The 26,652-nt window shown below is 39.2% G+C and overlaps 1 long non-coding RNA gene across 5 annotated transcripts in view; it reads left to right on the plus strand.

The window, feature by feature from the left end:
- LOC121073297 overlaps positions 1–26,652 on the plus strand; it is a 300,964-nt gene that overhangs the window by 89,753 nt on the left and 184,559 nt on the right. For 3 of the 5 annotated variants that reach the window (XR_005821599.1, XR_005821603.1, XR_005821601.1), the window contains 2 exons: positions 12,838–12,984; positions 20,807–23,256. This is a non-coding gene — a long non-coding RNA (uncharacterized LOC121073297). Of the gene's footprint in view, positions 1–12,837; positions 12,985–20,806; positions 23,257–26,652 lie in introns of those variants that run through there. The other 2 variants (XR_005821602.1, XR_005821600.1) reach the window with 2 other exon arrangements.

The following is a 26,652-nucleotide window of genomic DNA, read 5'->3' on the forward strand; positions in this document are numbered from 1 at the left end:
TCAGTGCAAACTCCCTTATTGATTGATTCCAAATGACAGAGCTTGAGGATTCAATAATTAAAGACCTACTCCACTATTTTATTCTAATTTACTTTTGTATTGCTCTCTCACCTGTCTCTCAATAAATGCCAAAGTAATTTAAAATGGCAGAATTGATGGTTTATACTAGTGGACTTACTGCTTACATCTCTCCAGACAAATGTGCCATGGACCATTCTCAAGCAGTGAGGTCCACTGGCGTGGAAAAACCCATGCCTACATTATGAAACTGTTTTTCCTGCCAGCACAAGGGTTGGGTGGGCAGCATTCAAGCTGTCACATTTTTTCTAGGAATGATCCTTGTCATCTGCTGCCTCCAGAACCAGGGAGTTGTTCAGGGGAGTGTCATTTGCTACTTGCCAGAAGTGTTTGAAACTTGAAGATGTGTAGCAGTGTAGACAAGTACATTTCAATATGCCATAACAGTATGGTCTCTCTTTCCTGGCACTGCTGAACTTGCTATATAAATGTACCTTTGGATAGGGTTCATTTCACCTCACTTAAATTAGGTTCTTAACTTTTATATAGTCTTAGATGCTAGGCTGCAGCTGGTAGAGAAATCACAAGATAATTCTTCCTAACCTAGCCTCTCTGTCTGAATTACCCACTGTGCATATAAACATGCATAAGGCAGAACTGTGCACGAGAAGGTAACATCAGCGCTTTTAATTATCTGCAATACCTTAAGGAGATGTCTGTACAGGAGGGCTAAATACTGGTTTGAAGAAATGTCTGAAGAAGAGTAATAGAACTGTGAGTTGTGGGTTTAGAAACGATGGCGAAAATGTTATGTATGCAAGGTCAGAGAAAAGCACAAAGGTAAAATAAAATAAGCATTGTTGCAATGTACTGAAAGAGGAGACTCGAATGGAAAGAAAACTGACAGATCCTGAAGGAGAAACAATGGGAGAATATTAATAGGAGGTTGTAATAAATGTTCTTAAAGGAAGGCCAAAGTAAATGGAAGTGGGCAGACCAGAGTTCTAAACAAGCAGCAAGTTTGGAGTAATCAAAGAGCTGTCTCGGTAAAATTTAGTCACTTTAAAAAAAATTTTTAAAAATCTCCAATTTAAAAAAAAAAAAAAAAAAGGTATTTGGAACAATTTTGAAAAGACATTCTCACCTAAGTCTCTACTATGTAGCAAGTACTTTGTAATTAAATTCTGGTCTGTTGGATTTATATTCTGACAGAGATCAGAATCCTTACCTGATCACATAATTAGACAGTAAAATAGAAATGTTCCTTTCTAATAGATACATAAAGCAATAAGGATATTTTAAAACCCCTGTCAAATCACTCAATGTAAATTATCTAATCAGATACCATCGCTACATAATGTAATGTTAAAAACAGCAGAATTATGCCATTACAGAAATCAGCTAGTCCTGTTCCAGATTACAGGGTTTATAATTACAGTGTTTCATCATCAACCCACTCAACTCCATGCTGTCACGTATCTTTGGAATTGTTACATACATTTATCTCTGTATATGTTTTCATCCTCTTAAAAAAAAAAGTGTGTTTTTCAAATATTTTTTTCTTAGAAATTGTTTTCTGGTGAATGCTGATGCTGACATGTTGGTTATATAGTAGCTAGCATAATGGCAAAACAGGATCTGTAGAGTGTTACTTATTCAGAAAACCTCCTGCTCCATCCCCGCCATATCTGTATGTGTAAGCTGATGACTCTGGGCAGTGATGAAGGTGGTCCCGAAAGGGGGACCGTGACAACCTGACTGTTGAGAGCCCTTTCCTCACAGAGATGTTCTGAGGTCTTGACCTAAGCTATTGCTAAATGATGTAAGAATTGTGTGGTTATGCAAAAATTTAAAGGAAATGAGATTAAATGTATCTACCAGCATGTTTATCTTTAGATAGATGGGAATTTGGTAAAACTCCAACTATTGCAGTCCATTTAGATCTGATCCCAATCATGTCACAGAATCGAAGGGGTTGGAAGGGACCTCGAAAGATCATCGGGTCCAACCCTCCTGCCAAAGCAGGTTCCGTAGAGCAGGCTGACCAGGTAGGCATCCAGACGGGCCTTGAATATCTCCAGAGAAGGAGACTCCACAACCTCCCTGCGTTCCAGTGGTCCGTCACCCTCACCGTGAAGAAGTTCTTTGGCATGTTGGTGCTGAACTTCCTGTGCTTTATCTTGTGGCCATTACCCCTTGTCCTATCCCCACAAAACACTGAAAGAAGTTGGCCAAATCCCTCTGTCTCCCACACCTCAGGTATTTATACACAGGTATATACTCGGGTATTTATTATGTCAATATCAGTGAGAAATGAATGTTAGTTCCCTTGAAGTAGGAACATCTTCTCCCTGATGTCAGAGTTCACCTCAAAGAAGAAATGATACAGAGCAAGATCCTCTTTGTGCATGTATATTGGGTTTACATGGCAAGGTTTTGGTAGCAGGGGGCCGCAGGGGTGGCCTCATTGAGCAGAACCCATCAGCTTCCCCCTGTCAGATCAGAGCTGGCTCCAAAGGGACCCGCTGCTGGCCAGAGCTGGGCCATGAGTGCCACTGGTTGGGCCTCTGGGAGAGCAGATTTTAAAAAAGGATAAAAAAACTCTGTGCAACAGAAGTTGGGAGAGAGAAGTGAGAAATTGTGAGAGAGAAGCAGCCCTGCAGACGCCCGGGTCAGTGCAGCAGGAGGGCAGGAGGTGCTCCAGGCATGCAGCAGCAGTTCCCCTGCGGCCTGTGGAGAGGCCCCTAGTGGAGCAGGCTGTCCCCCTGCAGCCCATAGGTCCCACATGGAGCAGATCTCCACGCTGCAGCCGGTGGAGGAGCCCACATGGAGCAGATACGAATGTGGAATGTGTTTTTAAGCCACGTTCACTTAAATGTCCGTGGTGTTTTCCTTCAGGGGCTGACAGGAAGACAGGTCAGCCAGCTTCTGTCACTATCAGTCTCACATGAAGGCAAAACAGTAGAACTCCAGTTAAAAGCCAGGCCTCCATTTGTTGCGCAGGCCAACTACAGTGGTTTGTTGTTTTTTTGTTGTTGTTGTTGTTGTGTTTTTTTTGTTTGTTTGTTTTTGTTTTTCTTCTTCTAGCATTCTTCTCTGGAAGTAGAAGTAAGGGAGACCTGTCAGAGTGCAATACTCTCTGACCAAGTTCTTTTTAGATATTCGTCACAAGGAGAGTTTAATATTTAATATCAAGTTTACTTACTTTACATACTTGGTGTTTCATGGATTTTGATATATCAGTGATACAGTAATATATTCAATGCATGATATACGACATGAATATGATTGCCATTACCAGTCCCTGTACACTCACTGCCACGATGCTGGGCATCCGCAGTCACTGGGAAGGAGTACCTGGGTCGAAGCCAGCTCAAGCCTGTTGTTTGTTCAAAGATTGTTTTATTAGTTGTCCGGTTTTTATAACTCCTATTAGTCTGAGACAAGTATTCACTTCCTGCCTCTGCCCCCAGCTGCTCGAGACAGCTCAGAAAGATATTATTCCCTATTAATTACCTCAGGGAATGCTGTTTATACAAACCAATGTGACCCACTGGTACAGCTGTGTATCTGAAAATATTTACCTCCTACTTCCCCTAGTATTGAGAGGAGTTTGGTTTTCTTTGTGATAGTTGATGGTTACTCTACTTTCAGTCTAGTCGAATTAAAGTTAGCAAGATGGATGTTACTGATTTGACAGTACTAGTATTTTTTTCTGTAGTGCCTTTTCTCTGGAGGCTATTGTAATGCCTGAAAACTCCAGTTACATTTCAAAGCTTTTGGCAACCCTGATGATTGAAGATGTCTGATTAAAAAATTAAATAAATCTGGAAGCCCGTAAAGTCATCTCATGGGCCTTTGGGATTAAGAAAACACTGGGTAAATGGCATGTTTGAAGGCTTTATTTCTGCATAGCTCTGCCGCTCCTTTACTCTTCAGTTTTATGCTCCTGTGGAGCAAGAACTGTTCTCAGTAACAAAGCGCACTGGATAAGCCAAAGACCAGGGCTGCTCTGCAGCTCGTTCTGGCCCTCAGCATACGTTCCTGGCATTTGTTCCCAGCTTTCCTTCCCTTCTGCCCAAAGAACCACTAAGCTGACACTTAAACCAGTTAGTAGCAGCACAGAAGTCAAATAAGTCAAAGAAATGCTGGTCAGGAAAGGAATTAAATTGAAGAGTTGCTCAATTTCCAGCTTATTGGTTCAGTTTTTCTGCAGTTTTTCTTTTGCTACTTTCAAGTTCCAGGCTCTACTCTTAGTTGGGAATGTTTTTTTTCTCTTTAAAGCTACATCTGAGCACAGCCCTTCTGTTCCTGTGCCACATAAAAAGGGTGATTCTGCAATAGGATGAGGACCTGGAAGAAAGTACCAGGGAAGGCTGGCAGAAAAGCCATGACTGCTTCACTGGTGATGTGAGCATAACACCCAGACTGATAGAACAGCTAAGCACCAAAATAAATATGCCCTCTTCTGTGGAAAATGCGAGGGAGTAAAAGGGTATCTGGCCTGCAGACAGGAGCTGAATCTGTTTATAAAATGCAATGCCAGTATCCTCATCTGAAGGTGACCTGGGGAAGATGACAATTCCTGCATCACTGTCTGAGCCCGAATAAGGCTGACCAGGAAACTTCTCTTAAAACTATTTTCTTTATGGGAATATAGGAAAGCACTACCTCCATCCCAGTCCAGTCCTTCAAAGTAACAAATCAACGCACAACTTCATGGGAACTTGCTGGTTCACTGAAATCAAAACATTTTGCACAGACCATTTTCATTTCAGCAGAGCTCATGTAGGGCTCTGACAGATTCCTGCTGGGTTTCTGGCTGGCTCTCCTGCCTCAGCCTTTGGCAAGCTGCCTGGCAGGTTGACAAGCAATAGAGAGCATGACAAACTAGGGATTTCTGGTGCCTGTGTTCATCACTCCTTGGTAGGTCAAACTTGCAGCCTCTGATGCAGACTCATGATTCCAACTGTGCTTAATAGGTGTACTGCCCCAGACCGAGGGCTTGCTTTTCCTTTTAAACAGTGATGTAAGAATAAAGCCAGCATGAATGCAGATCACAGATTACATGTTTCTAAATAGCTTTGCAGAAAGGCAGGAAAAACTTGAGTCTATGAAGTTTTCCTAACGTGAAGGGGAAAATGTGCCAAAATATTATATGTGGAAAGACTTTGTTTCTTAGAGAAAAAAAAAATATATATGCTATTTTTATTGAATTAAATTATTTTAGTCAACATTGCTGTTGCCTAATAGCAAAGTCCAAAGTTAAAATTGCAATGTATTGCACAGTAATAAGACTTATCTTTGTGGTCTGTTTTTTGTGTTTTTTTTTTGTCAGTAACTGAGAATTAGATATTCTAAATCTTGTTATCGTGTATGAATTGGAAAATTTGCATGAGGTAGATCAAATGAAATGTAGAAAGTTTGTTCTTTTATGCTTTCCATGTCTGATAGTTTTTATCACCAGGCTGTCCTGTTTTGGCAGGACGTGTTGAAGGGGAAAAAGTAACAAGCTGTGAAGGCTTGACAAACTACTCAATAATAAAATAATGTTAGTCTGACTTCAGAAGTAAAGCTGAGGCATCCTAGAATACTTCGTGTCACTGGTTAGAGATGAACCTAGGAAAAGTGACAAAATAATAACTGTGCTCCACTAATAGGGCTGTACCACCTAGTCTGATGAATGCTAACATTTCTGATACCCAAGTGAAGTTAATTCAGAATTAGATATCGTCTGTTTGCAGTAAGACACACAATAACATTGTTCCGTGGCTGCACACAGGTCTTTACATTGCATTTCCAGTCTGAGCTCTCATCCCTGGTAAAGGCTGACAGAGAGGTCGGCACGTAAATTTTTTCCTTCAGACCTAGAAACTCCCAGCTTCTTCTTTCCCTTCTTGAGGTTGCAGTGGGCTTCCTCTTTTCCATTTCTCTCTTGAGTGATGGCTAGATTGAAATGTAAATGCTCCTGAGCATTTTTCTAAAAAGGATTTGATTCAGGCAGATTTCTCCGCTCAATTTTATATATTCCTGACGTATTTGCTTTAAGAGAATGAAATAAATTTGCAGTGCCATCTTGTAAATATGTCTTCAAACCCTGTTAGCTTTCATCACATTTTGATCAGCTACCTGCTATTTTGCTAAGCACATGATTTCTGTTCATTTCTTAATGTCAAGCAGGAAGTGGCTATGAACACAGTCTTACAATATTGCTGGAAAAATGTTTCCTTTCAATACCATTCTGCAATTTTTATCTCATCTAAGATGCACTTCATGCAAACCCTTCTTGATGGCTCTTCTGATTTTTTTTTTTTTTTTTTTCATTTTCCCCTCCTAAGCATTTCCAAGTCTGGCTTCTTATCTTGTCCCGGAGCTCTCCTGTAATTTCCCGTAAAGTCCCAACCATAAATCTTTCAATTCAGCAGAGATCGGCAATGCTGCTGCATTCAGCATGCATATTTCTTTCCTTTCTTCTGCCCTGGGCTCCTCTTCCTTCCAGAGTGCATTTCTGCACCCTTTTCTGTCTGTTGGAATCCAACCTCTCCACAGACTTTGTTCTGGAAGTTAAGCAGTTCTGTCAGCTTCCAGATTAGACCAGGTCTCTCAGGCTGCAATTTACTTCACATTTCCTTAAATTCACATACTTGAGTTCCTCCCTTCTTGTTTATTATGTGTTTTTTACATTCTTCGAATGGAAAGGTCCCCATACGATGTGTCACTGTCTTCTAAGCAATTGTTCTTAATCCCATCTTTTTCACTTGAGACCCATGGCCTCATTATTTCTTTCTGGTTCAATAACAGTTATCCATCAGTGGCTTGTTTTCCTGAGTAACATAGGCCTCCTCCTTATCCTTTTAAACCCTTTCGTTTTATTTCAGATTGCATGTGTACAGTGTCTACTCCGAATAGCTAGTATGTCCTCTTCTTTTATTGAAACTACTTCCCTTTTAAGTACATATTTCAATATAGAAGTTCAAAAGAAAAAAAAAAAATAAAAAAGACAAGCTACATTTCCCACTGACATCTATAGTTAATGTCCTTATGCTACTAGCCGCATTATCCTCTAACAAAATGACAATTTTTATTAAAAATGCATTTTAATTGCCAAATCCTGCCTCCCAGCATATTAGCAGCATTTCTGTATTGTTGCTACAGAGAAACAGGAATTTAATTTCTATGCGAGGGGGGAAAAAAAATGACCATGTTTTGTTCCATAGGATCATTTAAAAGGATTTGAAATAAAGCAAGAGTCAAAGGAGAACTTAAGCTTGTCTTCATCAAAAGCAGAAACAAATCAGTGAAATCATATGTGGTCAGACACAACAGCTGCCATAAGGTCAGTCTTCCTGTCCTGAATTAAATTTTTCCTCTGAAGTATGTCTTATGTTAACTTCAGTGATTCTGCAGGAATTGTGCGCTTCAGGGAACCATGGACAAAAGCTGGTAGATAAGTTTTGTACTTCAAGAACAGAGTGGAGTATTCTACATAGGCATGTCCCCATAAAGGCTCTGCTAAAAATAAGAAAGAAGCAGCCTCAAGCAGCATAATAAATTTATTTTCCCTTACCTGACATGACAACCATAAGCCTTCCCAGCTCTGCCCTGACAGGGATATCATAGAATCATTTAGGTTGGAAAAGACTGCTAAGATCATCTAGTCCAACCTTTAAACCTTTTCAGTCATTTCCAACACAGCCAAGAGATCTGCAGGAAGTCAAGGATCTAACCCTCTTCTCTACTGTATTATCCTTGGATTAGTTTCTGCTCAGTGATTTTACTAATTTTCTGACCCCTCCGGAACTAGTTCCTGGCATTAATGGTTGGTTAAAATTCTCTTGAGGGCCATGAGATCTGAAGGATCACTTTCTGGATTAACTATGTCACTTGTTTCTGGACAGGCACTGCCATCTTTCTTTACATTTCCCCTTTTTTTTGCATTCACTTTGATGCACAAAGCTTACCTTAGGGCATACCCAGTAGTCATCTGTTCTGATTGCTAACATACATTGTACATGGAAGCTCTCACGGGCCCTAGGAGATCATGGTTAGCAAAGGTAGAAATAACACAACAAATAGTATTTCTGTGCTCTTTGTGTTACTCCACTGAAATGTGAATGCATCTTTTATTATTATTTTTTTTTCCTATACTGTCATCTTTAGCAACCACTCCCTTCCTTGTCAAGAGAGGGAGACAAATCTTGAAACAACAAATTACAAACACATCCTACCTGTGCAGCAAGGAGCAGTGAGCTTGTGAAGTTCAGTTTGACACAGCTGTAGGACATGAGCTGTCATACCTTAAAGTCATAGTTGGAGGGGTTTTTTTGTTTAGCTATTGGAGCTATACGAATATTTAGTAAAATGTAGCATTCTAAAAAGATAATCTGAATGTGTTTTGTGGCAATTGCAACAGGTATCTCCTGGCTCCCTAACTTGATTTCTGCTGAAATGTTAGATAAAAGCATAATTGCATAATCTATATAATTGCTTGTTGCCCTCTCATATCCATTCAGATCTGATTAAAATAATCTTTTCTGCCATCCTGTTTGTATATTTGTAAAGGTCAAACGAGTTATTAGGCTTGACTATTCAGCTGCAGGATATAGAAGACTCTTTACAGCATCTGTAATGCGATACACACAAAATGCCTTTCTGCTTACAAAATGACACCTACTGGTCTCAAGGGCTGCAGGCACACTTTTCTTATCTGCTTTGCTCAAAGACATGGCGCCAGTTCTAGTCAAACCCGAGGGTAAAGCGGGGACCTGATTGGGAAGCCATAGCGTTGGCTAGATGATGTTCAGTATTGAAATGCTGATAGTACTGAGAGTCAATTATCTTTTTTTGATCTTTACTTTCATATTGCGTTCAGATCCCTTATTGCAGTAGTTATTTATGGGAAAGGATATACAATTCCCTTTATCTTTCCCCTCTCTTTGCTGAACAAGTAGAGTATGGTTCACAATGCATTAAGCACAGTGTACTTTAATTCTGTAGCTATTTTCTCTGGGCCTGTGGCCCAGCTATATCTGACTGGTACCCTGCCAGAATAGCACTTGGACATGTAAACCTGCCAGTCCTCATACAGATTTCAGAACGCTGCATGTGAGGTGTGTTTTAAGTAATTTTGAAAAATACCTTTTATGTTCTAGAGAAGTCAGAAGGCCATATTTTACCTTTGGGAAAAGTGTAGTAGTGAATATATTCTGTGTATTTTGTGTGAACTTATGCATCTAGATATAAAGGAACAGTATTGGTGGTGACCTTCCATTACCAAGTAATGGTAAATTCAGAATTTTACTCTAAGCCACATTCCCAGTGTGGAAACTGCAGGAACTGAAAGTGTGCAGTCCTGCAGGATACTGAACATGTGAAGCAATAGAAGTTTGGGTTCAAAGCTGGGCCCAAGGAGATCTGAATTTTATTCCCGCAGTGGTAACAGATTCCCTATGTAATATTAAACAAAGAATTTTGTCATTCAGTGCCAAGGTTCTCTTTCTGTAAAGTGGGAAAAATTGCAGTGCTGCTTGCAATGTTTTACAGTCTCCGCTGGCACCCGTTCATGCTTTACTTTAAATCAGAAACCTCTTTGGCACTGCTGCTCTTCGCGCCTTCTGAAAGGTCTGGTCAGAAGCTTCCCAAATTCAGTCAAGGTTGATTATTACTTTAGAAAGGTTATGAAATACTTAAGGAGACAACTGGCTTTTCCCACTGAAGGTAAGCTTCTAAGGGACTCTTCTAGCCAGCTAACACAGATCCAAGGGTGTCCTTTAGAATTATTCTGAATAATCCATGTGAAATGAGTTAGTGTTTTCATTCTGTTTTCTCTATCTTGCAGCTACCTTTCCCTTGTAAACAATAATGTTGAAGTTGTTACCAGTATTTGAAAAGGACAAGAGTACCACAATATTAAAACTGTATGGGCAAGATGATGCAGGCTGAGCGGTGGATTTACATAGGTATGAGGAAAACTTAAGTAATTGCTTTCCATTTTATTCCTAGGCAAGCTTTGGTTCGCTTGTACCTTTAAACACCTCCTTTTTTGGTTATTCTGTGAATGAGTATACACAATTATTATTTTTTTTAATTTAATGAAAATTTTTCAATCAAAGGTAAAATAGAATAGGTACACTGAGATAATACAATATAAAGGCAAGATGAGACCCTTCCATTTCTTATTACTGAGTCCCCTTTTAGTCAAAATCCTGTGGTACTCTGGGGAGAAGAGTCCGGAGAGCGTGAAATAAAGTCAGACTGGCAGTTGCTTCCCCCATCCAAAACTCATTGGAACTAAACAGAATTCTTCAAAATGAAACAAACTTTCCTACTTGGGCAGCGATTTGGATCCATTCCTCTCAATACAGCACCTTTTTACGTCCTTCAGCTGCTACATCTCACTACTTTAAAAATGAATGAAATTGGAAAATTGAGTGAGTTTCTGTTCTTCACCCCTGCTGGCAGATAACCTCTTGCACGGCTGCACCAGTGACAAACCACAAACTGCTCCTTCACAAACCTGTGAGTCCCACCTGAAGATATTCGCTCTCTGAAACTACACAGATGCCCATTAGTTAAAACCACATTTGTTTCCAATGTATGAAAAAGTGAGATAAAGTTCTTTATTTTAGAAGCCACACAGATTGCACGGAAATAACGAAATACACTGGTCTTTAATGAAGCCTAAACAGTATACACTCTTCAATGCCACCTACTGGTTTTACAGGTATTAACTACCTATCTATGCCTATATGGAGAAATCTTTACAGCCTATTCTTGGATCAAGATACACTGTGCAGGAGCTTTGTGATTGAGCAAGAGCAGTCAAAGCTTTGCTATCTCTGCCTTCCCTGGTGCCTTTGTGTCTCTTTCCACCTCCTTTATCCCTTCCCAACCTCTCATTTTTAACCTTTACTAGCATGTTTTTCTAGATACAAAATTTTAGATCGAATAGACTTGGATCTGACTGATTACGGTTGGTCAGTGCACTGGCATTACGCAGGTTGAAGTGCTACGTGTAGTCTCATTATGCAGGTCATGGGATGAAGTGGTAGAGGGTCAACAAGCCAGAATATTGATGGGACGTTGTAGATAATGTGCACTAAGTAAATAGTTGACGTCTACCCACAGGAGGATGTCAGGGTGAATGCAGTAGAATTTAAGTGTCTCTTCTTTTAAGAAGAGTTAGGACTGTTTTTCGTTGGTTTTTTTGTTTGTTTTATGTGGCCTGATTAATCATACACAGTAGCCTCTTCAATATGTAAGAATATTTCAAGCTCCCTTAGCAAAAAAAAAAAAAAAAAAAGTTCAACCCTTTCCCATCTTGTAAGACAGACTCCTTAGAAAATCACTACTTGTTGTAGGCAGTCTGCAGTACCTGCTCCTTCTCACATCATGAAGGAAATATCCTGTCATGATGACTGCTCTCTTGCTTCCCACTGCTCTTTACAGGGACTGTATAGGCCCTCAACAAACTGTCATCAATCAGCAACTTTAGGGGATTCAATCTCAGTACATCAAACCATGTAAACACGTGAAATCATCAACTTTTGATTCCTGAATGCTTGTAGGTTGTATTGATTCTGTAGTTTTTGAGTGAAGTGATCATGGTCTCCTTTTGAAGCTTCCTTTTTTTTTTTTTTTTTTTCCCCTTGGGTTACTCTTTTTTTCCGGAGAGTTGTGTGGCTTTTGGTGAATCCTGGAAAGGAGTACGTGGGCTACCCCAAACAACTGATCTTTCTCTTTACTGTTCTGCTCTGTGGGAGCAACTGATTCATGTGGAGTATACAAAATTGAAACTGCAGTTATGAAGAACAGTTGTTAGTCTTTCTTATCTGCTCTCTTATGACTCTTTAAGATGTTACTTTAGCCCGGTTAGCCTTATAATTACCAAATTATTGTCTCTATCCCATTAGGATTCCCTCTTAGCACTCAGATTCTTTAGGAAATAAATGATGTGTTTTCTTGCTGTTTTTGAAAGAAACTTATCTGTCTAATGTTTAAGCTTTTGAACTTTTATATGTCAGTGCTGTGAGCAATTTTCTTACAAAAGCAAAGACTTTTGTTTATTTTCCTGAGTACACAATGTTGAAAGAAATGAAGGGTTGATATATATAAGTTTAATCATGTTTGTGGATACAAATTGTAGCTGCTAGAATAGGCTGTTTTGGTTCTGGATAATAATTTCCATGAAAACATAATATACAGAAATATACATTAAAAAAAAAAAGAAGTTTTAGTAGCACAAAAATCCAGAGCTGACTTTATATGTAATAAAAAAGGTAGAAGAGAGACCAAATTCTAAGCATAGATCACAGCACCTGCATATGTGGTGCAACACTTAAGCCTGGAGATTCTTCTGCAATCACCAACTGAAGCAAAAGCTTCCCTTTAGCTAGGAAAAGAAAACTTGATTACCATTTTGAAAACATTTGAAACTTTGATGCAAGAATTTGACTGATACGATTCTCATTAACATAGCTTTTGAGCCCAGAACATAGTCGGCCTCAATTACTGTCATACTATGCCAATCTAGTGGCAGTTTAAGCCAGAATAGTATACATTGTAATGAGAATGGATTTGAAAACCTGATTTTTTTTTTAAACCCTTAAAATACATGGAGAGGTTTACTTAAAAAAAAAAAAATCTTAATAATAAAATACTTAAAAAAAAAAAAAAAAAAAAAGACCCTGTAATCCAAAATGTTGACCCGTAACTAATTGAAAGGACATATTTGACTCAGAAATGTTCAGGGAAACAAAAGGTGATCATTCAAATGGTACGGCTGTGACAAGACTCTTGTTACCATTTTCTTTCTTACAGATGCTCTCTTCAAATGGGAGAAATGCCTGATGTTTAACAGCTGGTCGAAGGAGATGTACAATCTCTGGACAACATTCTTCCACTACTGTAGAAGACAGTTTCCAGAAATCACTTCTAGAAAAGCAGTGGCTGTTTTCAAAGGGAAAGGTAAGACTCTGTCATGTAAGACAGTAAGTGCCCACCCTCCCCCCCCCCCCCCCCCCCCCCCCCGGAAAATGTGAAATACAGTAAGAGCCTTAGAGGTATTTATCAGACTGTAGAAACATCGCCCTCTTCTGGTAACAGAAATACCTAGTAAATTGTTGAGGATGTTTTTCAAAAATGCAAACGAGGTGTGTTGAACTCTTGTATTTATGACTGTATTACTCTGAGACTGTTAAGAGTTTTAATTTTCTGGTTACCCCACCCGCTGTTTCGTTATTAAAATCTTAGGTCTGGTTAATCAAAAATGCACTCTGCAGTCAGATCACACAAGTTCTATAAAACATGTATGCGTGAGTATACTGCAGAAGCTGTTCATGACTGAAATAATTTTTAAAATTTCTGATGTGTGTTTAAAAGTCTTATGAGAAAACAGTATGGAAAAACAGGAGTGTTGCACTAGAATCAAAACGTGACATTGCCATAAGGAACTTCATTTCCTTTAATATTAAACACACACTTGTGCATAAACAAGCATTACATGCAGAGGCAGAATGCATCTGGTATTTTCTTGAACACTTAGAGATGGAGTATGCCAAAAGCACATGGCTGACAAAACATCAAAAGTAATGGAAAACTTTGGTAAATTCAGCCCCTCTAAGTCATGTAGTTTAATGCATGTGATTTCATGCCTTAAAGGGAAAATGTCTTAGAGCCACTTTTTTTTTTTTTAACACAACTATTGCATGAAGAGGGTATTAATAGATCTTCACCTAGCTGAACTTAGGTGTAAAAAGGTTTACTGATCTTTCACTGGCTCCCAGTTTTGCTGAATGTTTTTCTAACAATGGAAAGTATGATGAGAACTTTCTCTTGCACTTAGTGTTTTCTTGTGAGGGTCTTCATCTGATGACTGAATAGTGAACCCTTCACTCTTTCATGTAGTCTAGGGATAATTTAATTCCTTGGTCTATATTCCTCCTAACTTTTGCTGTGGAAATTAATTTTTCCTTCCCTGGTTTACGTTTGTAAAGAATCTGGCACCAGAATGTGCTGCGTATCTGGACTTCTCTCTGTAGTTGTTTATAGCTTGTATGGGAGCTCAGGCAGGTAAGCTCCACTAGTCCTGTTATTTATTTTTCTGTACTAGTGCTGCCATATCCAGCAAATGTAATGGGGTAAAAAATGATGTCGGGTCTGCAACGAAGTTTGAGGAGAGTAGTACCCAGACTTGGGAGGGACAGAGGTGACAGCAGTAAGGTTCACAGTGAAATGGTGAGGCAGGGGTCTGAGCTTAAATGCACCTCCTGAGCCAAAGAGAAGAGGCACCCCTACTGCCCCTTCCTCACCACAACGTTGCTTCTCACAGGTATTTCTTGCACAGCTCTTTGGCGGAACTTAACAGTGTTCACAACAGTCTGATCCAAGGTCCCACTGCTGGTGCCAGAACAGAGGCGACCTTGAACAGAGGCAGATGACCCAACCCCTGTGAGGCAGGTTTCAGAGCCTGTTGGTGCACTCAGGTTGCTGACCCACGCTAACAGCTCGATTGTCTTCCATAACTACCAGAGCATGTTAGAACCATTAATGAGACAGCTGTTAGGACTAGTCTTGTATCTTCTACTTACATACAGAAAATGGTTGGGTAGAAGTTGGACAACTGGAGGATTATTTGGTCTGAACGAGATTCTTCTCCACCTATTTCTAGCCTTGTAACCACTTTCATTTATGTACCAGTTCAAAGATGGAAAGAGCAATTTCTGGAACATGTGTGATTTAGGTAGTTACAGACTAATGCAAAGCTCCTGGAACAAATCATCTGGCTCCAGATGGTTAACCACATCTTTTAATGGGAGTATCATCAGAGGAAGATGTAGTGTGACAAAGTATCTGGCCTCTGACCACACTTCATGTCCCAGTGCTGTCTTTGGCAGAAAATGTGGCTGTCTGGAGCTCACCTTCAGGTATCAGAAGCCCAGTGCTGAGTATCAGCAACATCACACTCAGCATTTTCAGGGGAGACTAAAATAGATATTAAGCTCCTTGAATTTTGTTGTACCAGTGGGTTATGTGCATCTCAGGCTGCTTTTTTCTCCCTTGCCCTCAGGAGATGGGCAGTTTCTCTAGAGAACTCTTACTGAAATAAAATTGAATATAGCCTATTTCAGCCTTTGAAACTCAAATTCAGCCTCCTCTCTTATACCCTGTGAATGTGATAAAAGAAGAGATGGAATCTGAGGCTTGTAGTAATAAGCTACTGAATCAGGCACCTTGGAAGGTTTTCATCTTTTAAATAGCATTTAAAAACGTTCTAAGTAATAAAGAAGTACACCAGATTGTTTTCAGGGGATTGTGGCATGATACATACATGGTCTGCCTGTGCAGAAAAAGAGGGTGTTTCAGTGCAGTGCAGAAACATCATGCTTCTGTGGAAACCAAAGAATCTAGGGTTCAACCTAATGCTGTTCATTTCTGTCCTCTGCAAAAATCAGTTGTGAGAGAGCAAGAATGAGATGTATTTAAGACTTTTGTTTGTTACCTCATGTGGTGTTTAAGGCTCTGAGCTTTGCTTGAGCAACTGTGTGCATCAGACCAGGCTTTTTTTTGTTAGTGAAGGGTTGCTTTCATTTAAACCCTTTTCAGGAAGATCACAGGGAACCCTTGCTATTCATGATGCTCAGTAATTTTTTTTCCAATAGCAGGAATTGTAGACATCAGTAACAAGGTATTCCCTCCTGCAGACACTACTATTGTACTTTTAAAGATCTAGAAAATAACCAAGGTTATTTTAGCATTTAGCTAACTTGAGGTATAAAAACCTATTTGTGCTTGTATTTTCTAAAAAGTTTTTCTGCGGTGTCAGTTAAAACAAAAGCATGTTAAAAATGATCTAGACAATGTTATGCTAATTTTTCTGCAGAGCCATAGTGAACTTTGTACTCATCCACATACTAATCATTAGAGCTTTCAGTCTAAGACTCCCAGCTAGACTCTGGAGGGTTTGGGGATAATGTCATTTTGCCCCTTCCCTGCTCACCCCACTTCCTTATCTTAGAAAGAGTATTAGAAAGACAAAATCTTGGTTGAAGGTACCCATGGAAATATGTAGTCCAGCCTCCCGCTAGACGTAGGAGTGTCACCAATACTCATCAAGGCAAATGTGGCTTTCTCTAGTTGCATTTTGAAGGCTCCAAACATGCAGTTTCCACAGCTTTTCTGGGTGAGCCCTTCCAGTGGGCTCCCCTCCCAGAAGAGGAAGTCTTTCCTTTTTTCACACTTTACGTATATTTTACAAGATCTTTGATGTAACCTGGAAATTATCATTTTGTAGTCTTGGGTTCATTTGTATTTTAAACCTTTATGGAAGTAATACTTACTTCCTTTAAGAAGTACCCTTCCTTTGTAATGCTTCATGTGGAGTTGAATAGACTTCTGCTAGCTGTCCTGATTTCCTATGTTTAAGCTGTGAAAATTAAAGCATCACCAATGATCTTAATTTCGACAGTAGATCACTCCAGTAAAACAGATAAATTGAATTTTTATTTTATTTTTTTGTCCTGGCTGTAACTAACAAATTTTGGGACAAATAGGAGGAACAACAGAAAGCTACTGGTGACAAGCCTGACATGAAATGAAAAGAGCAGGGAAGGAACTTCTCTACTGCACCGTAGGATGTAGTGTAGTTAGGAAACCACTGGAAATTGGACCTGTGAGGAACAGAGGAAGAGAAAGCAGAGAAAATACCATTAGGACTACCTACTCTGTTTAATACTCCCTGAAAACAAACAAACAAACCTCCCCCCCCCCCCAACTGTCTTTACTTCATGTGTCTAATGACTGCATTAAAATGCAAAAACAACTGTAAACACAAGATCCATTTGAATTGAGAATGGTAATTTACTTTCTTGGAAACATAGATTAAGTATAAATACTTCTCTCTGTAATATAGAAAACAAAATCCCACCAAAACAACCTTCCCTGTCATTTTCAACAATATTAAAAAGGACAAGGAGAAACCTCCAAACTGAGCTTGAAAAGAAACACTGTTTTGCTAAGGGTAAGAATTCAGCAGAGAAGTAGTTTTGCTGAAGGCCAATCATTTATAATCTTTGGGATTATGGTGATGTACATCCACTAAGGTGTGCCTCAGATGAAATCATTAGCTACATTACATGATTTCCCTGGACTGACATATTTTGAAAAGGTGTGGGATATTCTCTGTATCAAAAAGAAGGGAAAAAAGATGAAACAAGGTGTGTGACACAGAATTTTATTGATAATCTTTAGGGTTTTAGATGGTTCTCTTTGAAATTGCTGTGACTAATGAAAAAAGGCAAGGACCTGACAGTTATTTTAGGTTCTCCTTTTTATGATGCTTTAGAATCTCTGATAATCTTCTGATACCATGGAGAACTGATACAGGGAATGTTTTGTTTCAACAACAATTTATCAGTATTCTCCACTGTAAAGATTTAAGTCCCTCTTTTTTACTAGTACAAAATGGTGCAGATTTATTTCATTGACATTAAGCAAATTTATACTCTCTGAGATATATCCTTTAATATTAATCAGAATATTGCATTAGAGCCTTTAAATATTTCATCCATGGAAGATGAGAGTAAATGGTATCAGAATGATATGTTAAGTTTCTTTTAAAATTATAAATTTTTTAAATGCATGAGCATATTAGTAAATAGTGAGGTCTTTGTGATGCTAGAAAAAAAATCTTCTGAGGACATTTTTACTAAAAAGAGAAAATTCTATCAATAAAAAGTGGGGGAAGAATACAATACAAAATAAAAATTCTGTAAAGTTAATAAAGCTGTTCTGATAAGGTTTCGTAATCTCTAAGGGAAGGAAATTCTGAACCAATAAAAATGAATACAAACTGAATCAAAAATTACTGGGGGAAAAAAGTTGATTCCATACTTTGAGAACAAAAAGCTTAAGATTAAGGGAATAAAATGGTAGAATTGTTAGTAAGTGCCCTAAAGGAGATAGAAAGCTCCAGAGTTTCACTGAGCATACAAAGGGAAACAAGGGAGGCTTCACAGATCCCTGGAAGATTAGGACAAGTGTGGTTGTGGCTTACAAAAACCCTTTCATGTTGGATTCCAAGGAGGAAAAAAGTTCAACACTTATAATTAAAAAGTGGAAATAGTCCAGTTAATATAAGGAACTTGGATTTTCCATGTATCCCTGTGAAGTTAATGGTAATAAACAAAGTATGTGTTTGGAGAAATTATGGACTAAGTAGCATGGCGTCTTTCAGCAGTTTGATCTTTAAATATAAGCTCAGCCGGGGACACCTGATTAATTTTTATTCATTGCCATGCAGAAGTTGTCTTCTGGTTTAGTGGTATTTTATCCAGGTTGCTAGTATTGCCTAGTTGCCGCTTACCTGTTTTCCCAATGCTGTTTTTTACCTGTTACCTGATGCTGTTCATTATTTACTACCACCATGCCAGAAAGCCCTGCTGTGCCTGGCATGGTATAAAGCAGAACAGAGAGACGGTGTCTGTCCTGGCAAGTTTACAATTTGTATACCCAGAAGAGAGAAACCAGTGCTTTTAGGATATGTGGCTTACCATCCTGAAGTCCTTAATGGATCATATTAAAAAGTCTGTTTAACCATGAAGAGACTCTGGAGTGCTGAGCTCTGCCATAGAGTTTGCACTGCTTTTAGTTAGGTGAGATAGATCTCCCCCAGTATGTCCCAGTGACCGCCATGATAGGATGTCATGGCTCACTGGTGCTGGAACTTTGACAGTCTCATTTATGTGTGTGTGTATATATAATATGTAAATACATGTGTGTGTGACAGCCAAATAAATGTACGTGGCGCGTACATATGTTTGAGGGAAGACAATGATATGCAACTTGGCAGAGAATGATTAGAGGAAGAATGATAAAGATATTTAAAGTTGTTTTTTTTCTGAAAATGGAAGGCTGTGAGTGTGCCTTTCTATGCCTTCTCCGAGTAACTCTGAGCACTGAGATGAGCTCTAGGCAGGCTGTGTCAGACTGCCTTGCACCAGCCAGGGCTCTCTGTTGTGCTGCAGCGTATGTTTACATGCAGCGCAGTTCATACAGATGCTGGGACTTTTATTTATTTTCCTGCTAAGGAGCAGTCTTGGCAGAAAAGGTTCAATGATGTAGTAGAGAATATAGCAATAATAAATAGTAAAATTGTATGTTTCTCAGGGTCATTGTGGGGCAAGTGGCAGCCCCCTTATTAGCAGGAATAGATTTCCTTTTGATCAGAAGGAGATGCCTTGCTGATCATAACAAACACAGGCCCCCGCGTGCCTTGCCCCCGCTAAGGCAGGAGGTACTGGGTAGCACCAGGGCGCAGAGGCAGGGCAATGGTCCGGTCAGGTCTACAAACACAGCCTATGTGCAAACCATGCTGCCTCCTAAGCGAAATGGGCTGGAAAGATGATACCTAACCCGTGGCCGTTAAAGTTGCATGAATGCATGATAGAAATATAAATATTTTATTTACAAACCAGTTTGGCTGCTCACGCTTTGGTGTTGTGCTCACTGCTTTCAGAGAGTTTCACTGATAGGCCTGTTCGCTGGTTAAGTGCATAAAGTTTCCTTGACTGATATGCATTAGCATGTATTAATTAAGGCATAGAACAGAAGTGCCCTTCCCTGTGAGCTAACTGATTAGCAACAAAGATTAGGATCTAATTGAATTAGGATCTAAACACAGACTTGCTCTAATCATGTCAGGTACTATATAGTTCATGAAGCAGTTTACCACAGGTAGGTGGAAAGGACACTTATTTCTCCATGACCTGTTGCTCCTTACATTCCTGATGCCTAGGAGTTGCCAAACCCAGGGGATTATTTCATTAGATCTGCAGTCTCAAAGCCCCCAGTGGAGGTGGAACAGCTGCAGCTGGAGCTCATTGCCAAAATCAGGTCCAGGCCTCTAGAATAAAAGGAAGGTGTATGGAAGAAAGGGGTTTGGCTTGGGGTGTTAGGTTTTCCTTCATGGCGTTCTGCAAAGAGCAGGGCTATAGACATGGGGGACTTTGTTCAGCTCTTTTTTTTTTTTTTAAATAAGAGTTTTATGGGGTAGGGAACAGAGTTGATAAGGCATACTGTGGATGGTTCATCTAAGCTTAGAAGAAACCTGGGTCTGAGGTAAAAATATAACTTAGAGTATAAACAAACAGAGGGAGGCAAAAAGATTCAGTAGCATGGTGTGGTTATGGCACAGCGTAGTGCTGCCTGAAGGCTAGTGTTACGTGCATGCAACAGGGCTATAGGTGGCCCTGCTTGAGCGGGGAGGTGGGGTGGACAAGGCAACCTCCAGAGGCCTCATCCAACCATAACCTCCGTGAGGCTGAACTGAAAGCACTTGCTTACATATTAATTCTGAAATACCTGAATGGGAAAGACTGATAGGGTAGGTGGTATAAAAGCTTGTAATAGCTTTTTTTCCTTTAACTCTCTTTGTACTCTAGAATGATACATGCCCTAACTAGAATCTGATCACGTTCCTGCTGGCAAAATATACTTCACTAAAATTTTAGTCATGGCTAAAAGTCTGAGGCTATGTGTGGTATAGGTAAGCTAAAGGACAAAGCAGCCACAAAATGCAGATCAAAGGGTGGAAATATGGAAGAGTTATAAAGGTAGCTAAAGAGAAAACCGGTAACACTGGTTCTGTTAACCATTTGCGTGCAGGGGAGCAAATATACAGTGTTCCTGATAGCTTTGCTATAGGAGAGTGTAGCTCAGCCACCAGTGCTGATGATATAGCAGCTCTAAGGTTTGGCACGATCGCTTTAATCAAACGCTGCTTTGTTCCCAGGCAGAGTGCATCTGTGACATCTTCTCTTCTGGCTGCGTTTTGCAAGCTGGGGTGGAATTTTGCCAGTGACCCAATGCCATGCGGCAGTAGCCCTCGGCTGCCTGTGCCCGAGCATCAGAGCTACAGCAGCAACTACTCTGCTCTACCAATTGCAGATGGATCACAGCAGTGGAAATACAGGCAAGAAACACATTTCCTGTATCTTTATCAGTCTTCAGCACATTATTTCATAGTGGACTTCTACTGAATGGGCTGTTGCCGTAGCAATGTTGGTGTAGAGAATGAAGTGGAAGAAAATCTTGTAGAGAAGCAGTTGGCAGCAGTCTGGTTTATACCTTCCACATGTAAGATAAGTAGCCTGATTGAAGCTGTCTGTCAAAATTTGGCTAGAGCTATTAGTTTCACCTGGCATATTCTACCACAAGTGTGTGTCATATTTTCATGTGGATTGTTTTTTAAAGCTGAAAGCAGGGAGGGATTTGCTTCTTTTACATTTTCTGTACCTCTACCTAGAGAAAGGTAGGAAGTCAAGATGGAAAACATCATGTAGAGGGATAAGCTGTCTGATAATTATATATTTTCATCTGTCACTTTCTCAGGCAATTGCCTGATAACCTAATGAATTTGTTTGGTTTCTCTACTGATAATTACAAAATGTTCAGGAGTTGTTAATATTTCTTATTTTTATTAGAGTTGAAGCTAGTTCTTTTGAGACGTTTGCTCAGTTGTAAACTGTAACTTTTGTTTGCCAAATCTTTTGACTACCAATGACCTTTGAATCCTGAAACCAGAGCAAATGTTCTAGGTCTTTCCTGTGAAATACCACAGTAAACTTGAAAAAGAAACATGCTATGAAGGATGGTGAGCCACATAACAATAGATGCGTTATGTGTTTATAGTCTCTTTCAAATGATGAGGTTTTTAGAATGTACTCTATATGGTGATTATAGAAGTACCTAAATATTATGATGTTCTGTATGGTTCTTGAGGCACATAACTTTGTATTAGCTTCTACAACAGAATACAACTAATATATTTAACATACTCTTTAGACCATAAGCTTAATTATTTCAAGAGTAATTTGTTATCTTATGGAATAGCGCTGTGTACAGTAGGGGCTGTGAGGTAGTACAGTGATTGGTGTATCTGGAGTTAATTGAAAGATGGAGGGGAAAATAAGGTTGATTCAGTTAACTTTTGGCTTTGGAAAACCCACTTGTTCATACCTGTTAGTGATAGGTGTAATAAGTGGTTCTCTATCTGTTAATTGCAACATACCTCTGTTACTACAAGAGGTGCAAACTCTTTAGCTATAAGATTAATATTTTTAGTGGCTGATTTGATAAGCTGAAGCCCATGGTGTGTGTTCTGATGAGCTACTAGTAGAAAAAAATGTACTTGACACTTTATTTGGAAAGCTGTTCTCTAGATTTGTTTTCTAGCACTTTGGAAAATTTTGTCCAAGAAAAGCAGATGCCTGCCCTGCTTATATACAGCGTAGCCACTTCATTGTATAATCAATTAACGCTACTTCTCATTCAAAGAATAGACATAGAATGGATCGCAGTTCTATTACCATTTATATTTCTCAAATAACTACTCATAGGAAGAAGTAAAAAATAATGTGTATACTGGCTGTGCATTTTGACTTTTGCTAAAGCAGGTATACTGTGAGCTGGCATTAATAGGAAGGGTCCAAACTGGAAGTGGACCAGAGCATTTTGTCTAATTTTAGACCTAGCTAAACTTCACACATCTCTCCTGATTTACTGTTTTACTTATGAGAAGAGTGGCTGTGGGTTTTATTTTTAATAATAAGTGAAATAAAATGAAAAAGAACAGGGGATGTGGAAAAGAGGAAAAATCTTCTATTATCAAGATTAAAATCTTCAAATTCTTGTTCTTAATGAAGCTTTTCAGTTTATTCATATTAGTACTAGAATAGCATAGAAAAACTCTCCATAAAATGACCGTGTTCACCATCCCCTTTCTCAAGAAAGCACAGTCTAAAAATGAATAACTCCTATTGCCGTGGAAACTTCCGAAATCTTGTTTAGTTTTTGACAGTCACAATGATGCTTTCTGTAAAAGGTGTTCCAGCTATCCTGAAGCGCATTTCTTATGTCTTCACGAAGCCAATGCAACAATGCTTTGGTATATCTGGTACCCAGCAATGCTGACAGAAGAGTAAATCACATGTACAGTAATTGAGCCTTCAATCTATCAATCAGCTAACGGTAGAGATTGGGAGTAATTAATTGCTTTAACCAGACACAGGAAATAATTGATGGATTAATACCTATGGCATCTGCACAGTATTGAACAAGATGTGGCTTGTTTCACTCTTTTCTTGAAGTGTGCACGTTATTAGTCAATACTGATGAAATCAGTGATGTGATTTCAAAGTTGGAGCTTTTCTATTTCTGTCCTATCTGATCTAGTATTATTAAACTGAGGTATGTGACCAGTTTAATTGTGTTTAGTTTTTCCTTACACTCCCCATTACTCTTCCCAAGGACTATATGCTCAGGTGAAAACTGAAAACACAAAGAAAAAGCGGGGTGGGGGGAGTGGAAGCATTCATATATATATATATATATATATTTATAATTTATATCAACATGTATAATATAGACATAAAAATTGTTGGCAAGTACCTTCAGCAGCCAAAGAGCACACTCTAGCTCAAAACCTTCAGAGAGCCAGCAACTGAGTTTATATTCAGTTTGCATGATTCCTCTAGAAAGCTCTGAGTAACAGACAACATTTGTTGAATAAAATCCAGTTACAGAAATGGTTTTCCTGTGAGAGTTTTGAGACTGTCAAATTAGTTCTCATACAGCTTCTGATTTTCACATGCAGTATAATTATTCCTAATTTTCAACCACTACAGTTGGATAAAAAGATACAGGAAACACACAAAATACTGTGATTCTTCAAGGCCAAGAAGGATAAGCTAACCAAACCAAATAAAAAATACTTGTACTATCCGTCACGGAAGGCAGAATAATATAGAAGAAATTTATGTTAATGAAGTTTCAGGATAGGCATAAGAATTATTCAGACACCAAAGGACTTGATAATAGACCAACATAAACAGAAGCATCTGTCTTTCTGAAGTGCTGGCTGATTAAGAAAATTACTGCATGTGTTTAACTAAGCTTTTATACTAACCTTAGGTTAGTGGTGAGAATTAGAGACTTTGTGTGTTTTTGATGGAGAATTTTTAATTTCATCTTTGTAGATAGGCGCTTAAACAAACACTTTCATTTACATGTTGGGCTTGAATATGATTTGTAGAACTGGAAGCTGGAATGTGTAAATAGCTGTAACTAATAGGGAGAAATGGTGGTACAAGAACTGTTGGAAGGCTCCTTTGCCACCTGCTGATCCACCTGCACAGAGAAGATGCTCTGAGCACCTAATTTGTTGGGTTTTAGTGTCACTTGGCGTTAGTGGAGCAGCCTCTGCATTGTGCAGGGGCCAATTTTTTTCAGAAGATAAACTCCTCTTCTGCAGCTCCCACTGTTTTCAGGAGCGAGTACAGGTGTTTGGCAACTCTCCTGGAAGCAAATGAAGTCACTAGGTCCTTGTAAGCTTTACACCACCACGAAAGAGAAAGCGTAAGTTCGTCAACTTTTCAGAAGCAAGTGCAACAATAAAAGTTCTGCGAGAGTAAAGACTTGCAATTGTACGTGGGTACTAAAAGTTCCTTTCAGAACTAGACTGAGCAAAGTGCTATGAGGGTATAAGAAATGATCCCTATCCCAAAATCCAGTTGCTGACACTGTGTTATAACGTGTTTACAAAGAAGCCATGTGGCACGTGCTACCGTATTGTTGAGAGGCCAGCAGTTCACCAGAGCAGTGCTCTGGGCGTTCACTTCTGGGGAAATGCACTGCTTGCTTCATGTGTGCTGCAGCACAGCGTACCAGAGGGAATAGCCCTAGAGACCCCAGCACGCTGCTGCTGTACAGCCTGCTGAAGGAACATCACATTTCTCTGTTGTTGGTGCTGCAGTCCAGTAACTGAGAGCAGAAAAGAGCGGGTTGACTGAATTCCAAATTTAAGCAAGCTACTCCCTTGCCATGGAGTTGTCTGATGGCTGGGTAGGGGGAACAAAACCTGCAGAAAAATTGCTGCTAGTGGTTCCAGAATCTAATATATAGAAAAGACCCTCAGAGTAACGTGATCTCTCACTAATATCATTCCATGTGTTTCTTGTGCTTATGAGACAAGGCAAGACAGCAGGTCCTGTGTAACGATGTTGTTGTCTTCTACACAACAGCTGTATCTGAATAGCCACCAAACAGTAGAGAATATGGCATATCCATTGAGTTGGAGGGCTGGAACATAACCAGGGACGTGCAATTCAGGAGTGCTGTCAGAACTGACTTTGCATTCTTTCTGCCTGCACCTGGCTGTTTCCCACAAACAAATACAGTTCCTAAAATGAGAAAGCTTAGTCCTGAAGACTGGTTTGAGCAAGCTCACGTCTTGAGAAATTCCTTTACCTAAATTTTAATAAGTTTACAAACTTTTCTCTCCTCTGTATTTTGTTAAAGAAATAGATTCATTAGGGAAAATCAGTTTAAATTCCACAAAGCACATCTCCAGTACTGAATATTTTTCTGTTCTTTCAGGGCTTTACTTGCAAGCAGGCAAACAGATCAGTTAAAATGCAATGACAACTAAGCCTGGGGTGGATCCTTCCTAGGACAATGTTCAAGAGACAAAGAAGGTTGCTTTGTTCTGGAAGGTTGTTAGAATTCTTAGAATTTCCTCGTGTTCATTGTTCTCCTTTATAATTGCTGTTTTGCTTTGACAACAGTATTTTCTGTGGATCAATTTAACAGGCGAGAAGCTCCAACTCAGTATTGTCACCTCCTTAGCTGTTTAATGAACCAGTCCTTACCTCCTGTAAATTTAATGTATTATTCTGCAACAAAATGAAACTCATCCACAAGGAGCAGTAGATAGAACAATTACTCATAATTTCATCAGAGAAAGTTTTCAGCTCATTTTGTCAATCTAGTGAGTTAAACTAGAGACACTTGTTATTTGATTTTAGAGGTGTATTACTCATTTACGTTTTATGTATGTGTCTTAATAGGTATCAGATTCACTTAAGAAAAACATACGCATTTCAGGACAAGGCTTATTCTGAAGCCCCTGTGTTAAGAAAGGGGTAATAGACAATCTTAGTGTTTCCAAAGGAGCACCAGGGGACAAAAATCTTCCTGATTTCAACCAGATTCCCAGTTCTTCTAAGGGAACAGGAATTTACTGAAATCTTGAAGGAGGTATGTATATATATGTTTTTTCTGTCATGGGAACCCGTGAATAGTAGGAATTAGTTTTTGCCTGACCTTACGACTTGTGTAAAGTACCAGAGTTCCTGGGTAATACATCTACAGCACAGTCAAGGACAGATTTTCTAGTTAGTGCAATGGAATTTTCATGTGTACATGGTCGCTTGAGGCCAGAATACCTTCTTGCCTTAAATTTCAATTACCTAAAATTCCCTTTTCCATTTGGGCAAACAGGTAACGGTTTGGTTCATAGATGGACAGCTGTTGTTACCTCTCAAAGTGAAAGTCATCAAAGCATGCCATCAGAAATATTTTCAGGGATGACTTAAATGAGAGAAGAGAGGGTCGAGTTCTGTCAGCAGTAATCAGCGCAAATACATCAATGAATATTTGCAATGTCTTGTTTTAAAGAGTATGAAAAGGGCAATTTGAAAATATAAGTGAAGGGGGGGTGTCTTTCTGCATCTTCCCTGTATTTTTTTTTGTCATCTCTCTGTGTGCTATGCCTTTGTATATATCTGTATACATTTAAAT

The sequence above is a fragment of the Cygnus olor genome, chromosome 7, assembly GCF_009769625.2.
Source record: "Cygnus olor isolate bCygOlo1 chromosome 7, bCygOlo1.pri.v2, whole genome shotgun sequence".
NCBI classification, from domain to species: domain Eukaryota; kingdom Metazoa; phylum Chordata; class Aves; order Anseriformes; family Anatidae; genus Cygnus; species Cygnus olor.